The sequence below is a fragment of the Manacus vitellinus genome, unplaced genomic scaffold (genome assembly GCF_001715985.3).
Source record: "Manacus vitellinus isolate BGI_N305 unplaced genomic scaffold, ASM171598v3 scaffold_6_pilon, whole genome shotgun sequence".
Taxonomy (NCBI): Eukaryota; Metazoa; Chordata; class Aves; order Passeriformes; family Pipridae; genus Manacus; species Manacus vitellinus.
Genome location: NW_021940750.1, coordinates 37392383 through 37401786, shown reverse-complemented (window position 1 = coordinate 37401786; position 9404 = coordinate 37392383). Strand labels below are relative to the sequence as shown.

At 47.9% G+C, this 9404-nt stretch overlaps 1 long non-coding RNA gene across 1 annotated transcript; it reads left to right on the top strand.

The window, feature by feature from the left end:
• On the top strand, positions 1-7506 carry LOC103759438. The gene is made up of 4 exons (XR_608084.3): positions 1-84; positions 1274-1396; positions 6907-7023; positions 7112-7506. It is a non-coding gene; the product is annotated as an uncharacterized LOC103759438 (long non-coding RNA).
• Positions 7507-9404: the final 1898 nt, after the last annotated feature.

Genomic DNA, 9404 nt, shown 5'->3' with positions numbered 1-9404 from the left:
CCACCACCTCCACCGCCACCACCTCCTCCAGGAGCAGCGAGGGAAGGACGGAGCAGCCCTCCCTCTGGAGCCGGGGCTCGCTGGGTGAGTGGCGCTGAGCCGGGGGACAGCAAGCTGTGGGGTTGTCCGAGGCAGTGAAGTGGCGCGGGGCTTTGCTGGTGGGATCTGTCCCAGCGGGTTTAGCAGGTGGCTGTTGACGAGGAGTAAGTTTTGTGTTTGTTTGTGAGCTCTCGGCTTTGCTGCATCGTGGAAGAGGGCAGAGAGCTGAGAGGGAGGCTCACGCACGTCCCGCAGTGCTATGGGCTACGGGCAGAGGTGCTGCTGCTCTGCCGGGCTGTAGCATGCTCTACGAAAGGTCATTTCAATCAGAGTCCTCTTTTTACGGTCAGAGCTGAACTCTGAAAAGTAACCATAGCTCTTCTTTCATTGCCTGTTAATGGTGTCATCTCTGGGATGACACAACTGTCTAAATATAGTTGTCTTATAGCTGCGAGGCATGAATATGCACACATACATGCTCTTTCTTTCTTGTAGGATTTAGACAAGCCTAATTTCATTCATGTGCATAAACAAGCGTGAGTGTCTCTTCACACACATATGAAAGTGCAGAGTTTAGGTAAAGTCCCACATATCTGTGATAATTTTTGCCCCAGAGCGGGAGATATTCTTACATGCCAGATACTTCCCCAAGAAGGCATCAACCTGGAAGCTGCACTGTATGTCAGGCAAACACTGAAACATGCATCCTGCAATAATTCTGTTGAAGAGAAATGGGAATATGACTTTCCCCGGACCTGTATTGCTCTGCAGGCAGTGTGTGTATGATAGGAAATTAATGCTACTACTCAAAATAATGGTGTTGGTTCATAGTAGCCCTTTAGCTGTCCTCTGAGGATGACAAGAATTAATGGAGAAAATAATGTGCCAATTTAAGAGGCGGTCAGGGCAGAATTCATGTTCTAGGTCTGGAAATGTCTGGATATTTAGAGGAGCAAGCTGTATTTTTGCAGCATTTGCTCTGAGAGGATATACCACTGAGGGACTGAAATGTTTTTTTCTTAATGTTTTATGATGATGTTTGAAAGGGATTCCAGGAAGCAAGGTCAAAGTTAGAGAATTGGGTGTGACATCAGGACTCTTATTTATTCCTGCTACTAAGCCCTGTGGGGATGCTGAAATAGCACTTTCTTCTCGTGTGGTCCAGCTACTTGCCGTGTTTGTCCTGACTTTGCCACCTGAGCTATGTGTGTTTCTCCTTGATGCACCACCCCAGGTAACCGTTCAGCAGTGCCGTGCTGCCAGAAATGCTCGCTGAGCCCGTGCGAGGGGGAAATCTTACCAGAACTGCTGAGATTATCCCAGAAAGACCCTTTGCAGATTGACTCCGCATCCTCAGGTAACTAACAAGTTTGCAGACTTCAGCTGGTCGAGCTGAGTGAGGGAATTTACCGGGATTAGTGTTGAAAGGGGGTGAACCTGGAATTATTATTTTGTTCTATTGATAAAAGTAGTGGGACTGTAGGAATCGAGACAGGAATAGTCACTCAGCCATTAAGTCTCGTGCCTTCATGCCCTCATGAGAGCTATTCAGATGCTTGTGCCTTGTACACACGTGTGCCGAGGGAGAATCTGCAATTAGGGAGATCTGCAAAGCAATTAGCCAACTAAAAGGTAGTTTTAAAGTGCAAAGCCAGCAGACAACAGTACGGCTGTGGGTTCCCACCTTTCCGTGAGTCAATGAAAGGGGGCTTACTCTGTCTGAGAGAGGGATAAGGCTCGATACGCCGGAAGGACTGCAATCGATTGGCAGTCCGTGTGAAATCCTAGGGCTGGCATGTGTTTTCAATCCACATGTTCATCTGCCTGTGGTCTGGTAGCTTTGCGTTATCAGCTGGGAATCCCACAGTGGGACCAGCTGCTTATGCTTCCCCTGAAGAGGGGGAAAAGCTGCAGCAGAGCGCGCAAAATCAGAGGCAGGTTTCAGCTGAGCACCCCCTAATTGCGAGTGCTCTGAAGGTTAGAGACGGGGGAATTTATCACGGCAGTTTGACAGCAGTCGCAAGGACATGATGATACGTCCTGCCATGTCCAAGTCACATCTCCCGCCAATAAATAAAGGCCAGTTTCTGTGTGCTCAGAAGCCTGAGGTTTTCTATTTGTGCATGCAAGAGATGCTCAGAAATGGTTTCCATCTCAGCCAGCTTTAGCTTGTATATTGATTACCCTCCTTAGACTGCGATAGGAACCCTGCAGGGCACCGGCACATTTGAGTCACCACCTCCGTGCGCAGCGGCGGCAGGTCTGGCTCGGCCAGCCGGCTCTGTGCTTACCCCCTGCAGATGTCTGCATCAACACCAAGTAGTATCGACTCGTACAACCCCTTTCACTGCAGCACTGAGCAGGCAGGGATGAATTTTCTTCCAGGGAAAAGGTAGGGGAGGTGGAGGCACAGGCAGGTGTGGGGATGCTCCCAAGGGCTCACGTGCAAGTTCTGGGACAGAGCTGCTGTGCAGATCGGGGCTTCCAGATTCCTCTCCAATGCCTGAGATGAAAAAGCACGAGATTTGGTTGTTTTCTTTTCCTGGCTGTTCAATCATTTATTAAACTCTGCCTTAGCTCCTGTCTCGGCAAGGTTGCAGCCCTGTGGAAATCACCCGGCACTAATTCGTGCCAAAGAGGGGTTCCTGTCACTGGGGCAATGCAGGAGCACAGGGGCCAGATGAAGTAAATTTCTTGCAATTTGCAGTTCAACTGGGAAGTTGCCATGCTATAAATCTATTTCCAACCCAATTTAGATAAGATAACCCTCTGTCCAAACATGCCTAATAACTCTGTGAGTACCACGCCATCGAGCACCATAATTATTCCCTGAGAAACAAATAGGAACGGATATATTCTGCTCTTTTGAAAGTACAATTAAAGCCCCTGCGAAGCTGTGTTTGAGAGCTACAAAGCTCGAGACAGAGGCGCCTATTCCGTCCTCGCTGCCGCGCATGGGATTTATATTTTAAACTTCCATTAGCGCTAATGGCAGCTGGGCAGCCGCCGTGCTCCGATGTGCTGATGTGCCGCGCATGCAGAGCAGGCACGGCACCGGCGGGGTGTAAACACCGGGCAGCGTGAGCAGCAGCGCCTGCCCTGGGGCTCCCGAGCCCTCGGCAGCACTTCCCGCTGCTGCAAATTGCACCGAGTCCTTGGTGAGCAGCGGAGGGCTTGCGGCTGAACGCTGCCGGGACGCTGGATGCGCTTTTCCAAGGTTCGTCCAGCCTGGAAGGACAAAGCCCAGGCTCAGGACTCAGCGCTCCGCTGGTTAGTCTCCCCGCGGGGAAATTTGGCCCCGTGCCTTGACTTGTGGTGTAGCGCTGAGAAAAAACGTAATGTGATTAAGATGTATCTGTCTCTGAGCTTGAGTGAGGCAGAGGCAGTGACTCATACCACCTTGCTGTAGCTGTCAAAACACTTGGCTCGCGAGAATAGCCTTCTACACAAAAAGCACTGATTCAATATGTTTATATTTAAACAAAACACTAAGGGTCTGATTCACTGCGGCATTACTACAGCCTGTAACCCCAGCCAAGCAGCTCCCAGGCACGCACAGAGCCAGTGCACGCTGACTTTCAATAAGTGTTAGAGAAAGGCTTGGTCCTTGAGAGTATCCTGCAGGGAGAGGGGCCCCTGGAAAGCTCTAGCATCCGTGTTGGTGTCGAGGGCACAGTGCAAGGCACAGTTCATGCTCTCATTCCCTGCACCTGCAGACAGGTGTGTGGGAATCACCAGCAGCCACAAAACATGGCAGTGACAACGAGGCGGGTGGTGGTGGGATGGTAGCTACACTGAGCACAAAAGCAGACCTCAAACTTCTGTGGAGCAGCCCTGGGATGGGACTTGTTTGCCTTCAGCTCACTTTCTCACCCTAAAGCTGCAGGTGTGCAGTCAGCACCCCTTCCCTCCCGGAGAGAGGAAGGTAGCAGCTGAGCTGGTGTGGGGAATTGAGTGCCCCAGGCGCTGCAGATTTGGAACTGCTGGAATTTACTAACAGCTGGTGTGTTGTCAAGCAGCTTGAGGGTACTTTGCTCCTAGAGTGTAGTCTTTCATTTAAAAGTGGGAATACATTTAAAGGCGAATTTACAGCCTAGAGATGCTCTTGGTGTTTGCTTGGTCGTTGTTTCCCTTCCTTGCTCCTAAAGCAAGTTATGGGGAGGTTGTTACAACTCTGCTGCTTTAGCTTCTCTTTAGGAGTTTAAATGCAGTCAACCACTTTGCACCCAGTGGGTACATCCCAGGCTGGTGCTGAACGTAACCCCACAAATTGGATGCTCAATGAACTCACTGCCAGGATGGTCATATATATCCCTCAGCAAAATACAATTTTTCCGTCTGCTCCCGCCAGCCAGCAACAGTCCCCATCCTGTGGCATGTGCTTAAACACAGCCTTCCCTCACTCTCTCTCCCTCCCTCCCAGGGTCAGGGTGCCAGTGCTCCTTCCTTTGTCCCTGTTCTCTGCTCTTTGCTGGTATCTATAGGACCACCTGTGCTCGGGGGATGCCGAGTTTCACACTGTCACCCTCCATTCTCTGGGGCAGGGAGAGAAATTCCTGTGGCATGGAGCAGCAAAGTAGAGGTTTGTACGGAGCTAGCGGAGCTGCGGAACTGAGCCACGGTGCTCTGTGCACTGTGATTGTCTGTGCTGCCCCTGCACTCAGGCTGATTTTCTGTTTATGTTTCACACAGGCAGTACTAGGGCCACACTCCCAGCTTTTTCCCTGAGAAGCTCTAGGGAGCAAGTTAGAGCACTTAGAGTCTTGGTTTCAGGGAAAGGATGGGTCCATGGTTGACTCATCTACCTGTGTGCTGGGTTTGGCTCCATTCCCAGCCCTGACAGCCTGGGTGGCTACAGGACTGTCACTTCATCTGTCTATACCTTTGTCTGTCTCAGAGAAGTGTGAGGAAAACTGTAGAATTCTCCCATCCCATGGCACTGGGAGATAAACGCATTTGTTGCTGTGCTCAGATAAGACAGCAGTGGGGTTTCCACCTAAGGGAACCTAATATCAGCGTAATTAAATGTCCAGGCTGTCAGGGCTCTGGTGCAACTCAAATACTGGAATAAAACCTGCAAGCAGTGAAGGTTGCTGCATGTGAAAGTAAACCAGTGTTTGCAGCTGCTCAATGCCAATGGAGTGGTGAAGACCACAACTGTGCCCTTGCCCTGGAGAGCTGAGGTGGACGCAGGGAGCATCCCTGGTGTATGTGGTTGTCCAGGGTGATGAGAATGTAGTGTTGTTCCACTGCAAGAGCGATAGTCCATCACCCAGAAAAATGCTGCTGTTTTGTTCAGTCCATGTTGGGATGGGTTCCAGAGCAGGGCTGAGGGGTCTCCACTCCAAAGGGGCTGTTAATCCACCAGTCAGGAGTTTTCTGTAAAGATTTGTAACATACTTTATGAGAAACCTCCCTCCTCACAGACTTGAAATTCAGTGAGAAAGCATAAGAAGAGTCTCGTGTGAGGGAATTTCTTCTTCAGCCCCTTCTTGTGGGTTTTTGATGTAGAGGAAGGAAGGAAGAGCACATTGATCCTTCCTGCTAGTGAAGGAGAGATTCTGTCAATCCTTGAAATGGTTGTGTGGGTATCTTATTACTCCCACCTGCAGCTATGACTCAAGGAGTCCTTCATGCCCCATGGCAGGATCCTTCTAATGATGTGAGGTCTGTGTTCTAGGTGTGCAATATCCCTTGGCTTTTCTGCTGTGACAGGGAAGCTGTCCAGAACCAAATCCTTTATTTTCTCAGAAAAGTTCCAAATGCTGCCATAAAGAGATCTCAATTTGGGGAAGAAAACATTTCCTATAGGACCTGACTTTGAGTTATTCTATGAAGCGGGTCTGGATACTTTCCCTGAATTGACTTTAGACATCAACATAATAAGTTTTAAAAAATGGTACATTTAAAAGTAAACAACACAATTTTCTTATAAAAGAGAGAGTGTGGGAATTGATGCCTCTCACAAGCGCACGTGCCCCCTCTTATTGTCTGGTATAGCAAAGCAAAGACGAATCCTGGCTCTCACAGGGACCCAGTGTTCACCAGACTGAGTACCACCGGAGTTATGGACTTCATTAAGATGCTGAATTAACACCATGACACATTTCTCTAGAGATAAGATTGCTCAGAACAGCCAACCAGGCCTGCCTGCAGGAGCACAGGTTGCCCTAGTCCTCTGCAGGTCTCTACTGTGAGGAACCAGACCTCCACTAGGATCTTTTCACTGGACAAAAGAAAAGCCCAGTAGTTCCTTCTCTTAGTCCAAAGGTTGAGCCTTCATCCTCTGTGCCCTGAAAAACTGAAGCAACACAGAGAACAAGCCAACTCCATCACCCTCCCAATGAACTGAGGCTCTGCTGCTTCTCTGAGACGACACTACCATCTAGTGAATATGCTCTGTATTGGTTTTCCAGGGAAGCCACGGAGCTTCTGTGCATGGTGTGTGGAAATCAAAACCCATCCCTTGGCCTGCACACCCCACAGCATGGGACACGGTCCTGTCCTGCAGACGGATGGTCCCACCCCAGTCACTCCTTATGGTGACCTTCCTGCCTTGGGCATCTCTCGCCTGCTCCGTGATGCTCTGGCTGGCCAGGACAGCCCACTCGGCCTGTGCCTGCTGCTGTGGTGGTCAGTCCAGAGAGGGGCTTGCTGTGCTGATAAGCCTCAGGGTGGGTGTTTCAGAAATGCCTTCACATTTGCCAGCCTCTCAATTGTTTTTCCAGTGTGTTGAAGGCTGCAGGTCGAGGCTGAGTGTCGCCCTGGCTGCATTCCCCCTCCTTCCCCTACACACCCCAGACTGTGACGTTACAGCCACCAGGGCAGCAAGCAGTACTGACCTTTTTTTCTTCTTCTTTTGTGCAGAGCTGGTCTGATCAGGGCCTACCAAAGACATTAACGACGTCGAAAGTAGCCTACTTTAAGAGAAAATATGCAGAAGAAGAACATTTACATCAAGATTACCATGAGTATTGTCCAAAAGTGAGTATCTCTCTGATTCCAGACCCCATCCTCCCCCGTTTTCACTCTTTGCTGCTAAAGACCCATTCACTTGCTCTTTACTCCCCAGCACTTGATATTACCAGAGGACCGGACTTGTATCCTAAAACTATCCCTCCAGAAACTCCGCTTCCTGGACGACCCCGAAGCCTATCTCCGTAGGTCTGTATTAATTAACAATCTGTTGAGGAAGATTCACCTAGAGACAGAGAGGGAGAGCTATGAATACTTTAAGGAGGCTCCGTGCTATAGGACTGCTTACTCTGACGCACGAAAACGGCTGAAGTTTATGGTGCAGGAGTGCTGTTCCCAGTCGCTCTATTATGAAGAGCTGCACTCGTATCGCATCGTGCCTTACTCTGCAGAGAACGCCGTTTACGGGATGGGCTACACGGGCAGCCACCTGGAGCAAAATTCTCAGTTGCTTATTTATAAAATGAATTAAAAGTAGCTGTTAGACCCACTGATGTTTGTTTCTGAATGCTTGAACTGCTTACTGAGGTGTTAAGGTGAGGCACTAATTGCAGATCAAAGGCGGATGCGTTGGGAGCTGAGTGGAAGGTACTTTGGATAATGCTCTGCAGCCCCCCGCTGTTAAACCCCCCGGTTGTGAAGTACCTTGCTGTACACAGAGAGCTGGTGCAATACGGAGGTCCTTACCCGCAGAGACTGCGTGCAGCGTGCTTTGTAGAAACAAAGCTGCATTTTTAAGTTCCCTGTGTGTAGATACAGATGTTCCAAATCACTTTTACAGTTAAATTATGCCATCCCTGGTGAAGGGGGAACTGCCCAAAGCTGTGGAGTAGTCTAACAGTGAGGAGTAAAACACAAGTTATCTACTGTAAAGGTATAGATAGAAAGTTTGAGAAATGCTTTGACCATGAAGGAGTCAGTGCCAAAGGAATCAGCCTTTAGTTTAGGATTTTCAGAGACTGAACTCACTTGCTACTTACAAGACACTCTATACTGAGATTTGCAAGGGTTTGTGGGTTGGGTTTTTTTAAAATAATTGCATCACCTTTTACTTATATTATCTCTTAGCTGGTATCTACTTTGCTATTTTAATAAGAACCAGAATGACTCACAGGAAAGATTGTTTTTTCAGCCCATCATTGGTGTTCCCTTAACTTCATTTGCCTCTTTCCCTAGCTGTTTCCCTGATACTTCTTTGCATGCTAATTTGCTGTTTGGCCCGAGGTTCACACTGGTGCTAGGGAATAGACAGCAATTTCTTTTTATGTGGAATATAAAAGGCAGAAAAGCAATGATAACCCTCGTAGATAGAGAATGAATGTATCTGACAGATGCTGATAAGACCTCAGAGGTTCTGATGAAACTGCTCAGCATTAGTAATAATGTTTCAGGTTAAGTGAAATGTCTAATTTCAATCTGGGAATTAACTTTAGAAGATGTAAATATATATTTCACAAGCTACGACATGCGAGATGTTCAGCAAATGGAATGACTACAAGTGGAAAGTTTTATAGCTGCCAAAGCTACGTCATGAAAATACCAAAGAGTAACATAAGGGAAAAGATGATGCTCCAGCAATGGGGTCAAAAGCAAAGATTGCACTATAATCTGGGGAAATGTGATTAATGAGCCTGTAAATTAGCTGTTAGCGATACACCTGCAGTTCACCCACGGGTGACCTGCATCCCAGAATTGCTGAACAAATATACAAGATGATTCAAAGCCTGACAAAGTCCTGCAGGTCTGTTGGCTTACAGCAAAGAAACTGGCTTTGCCTCGCTGGCTATCACCACTTTAAAGCTTTAAAGCAAAGTAAATAATAGCGCACACTCAGCTGGAGGCAGATATACATATATATACATATATATAAAAGAAACTAATTTTTTTTACTATTATTTTGAAAGGCTTTGCTCGTGCAGATGTGGCTGATGCTATTTCTGAAGCATTATGCAGTATGAACAAATACCATGGCTTGCCAGGAATGTGCTTTGTGTCAGATTCCTCCTGTCACCCTGCTCAGAGCATCCTAGTCGTGTGAGTTGCACATATCATCACAGCTCTCAGGCACGTGTTAGTGCAGGAGAAAAGTCAGGAAGGCAAAAGCAAGAGGTATGAAGAACAAAGTCAGCTCTGATATCAGTGGTTAGAAGCCGGTAGAGGTATAAGAGACAGAAGAAAGCAGTAAAATCCAGATTTGTTTTTTTTAAATAATAATAAAAAAAAGGCAGCAGTGCAATTCAAAACAAGGATAACCTGCAAACTGGAGAACATAAACAGCACAGATATTGTGGGAAGGCTGGAAAAACAGGGCTGTGCTGTTTGGGAGGTGCTGTTAGTCATGATGAATGTTCAGGTTTTAGTTTTTATTTTGAGACGAGGCATATTTACTT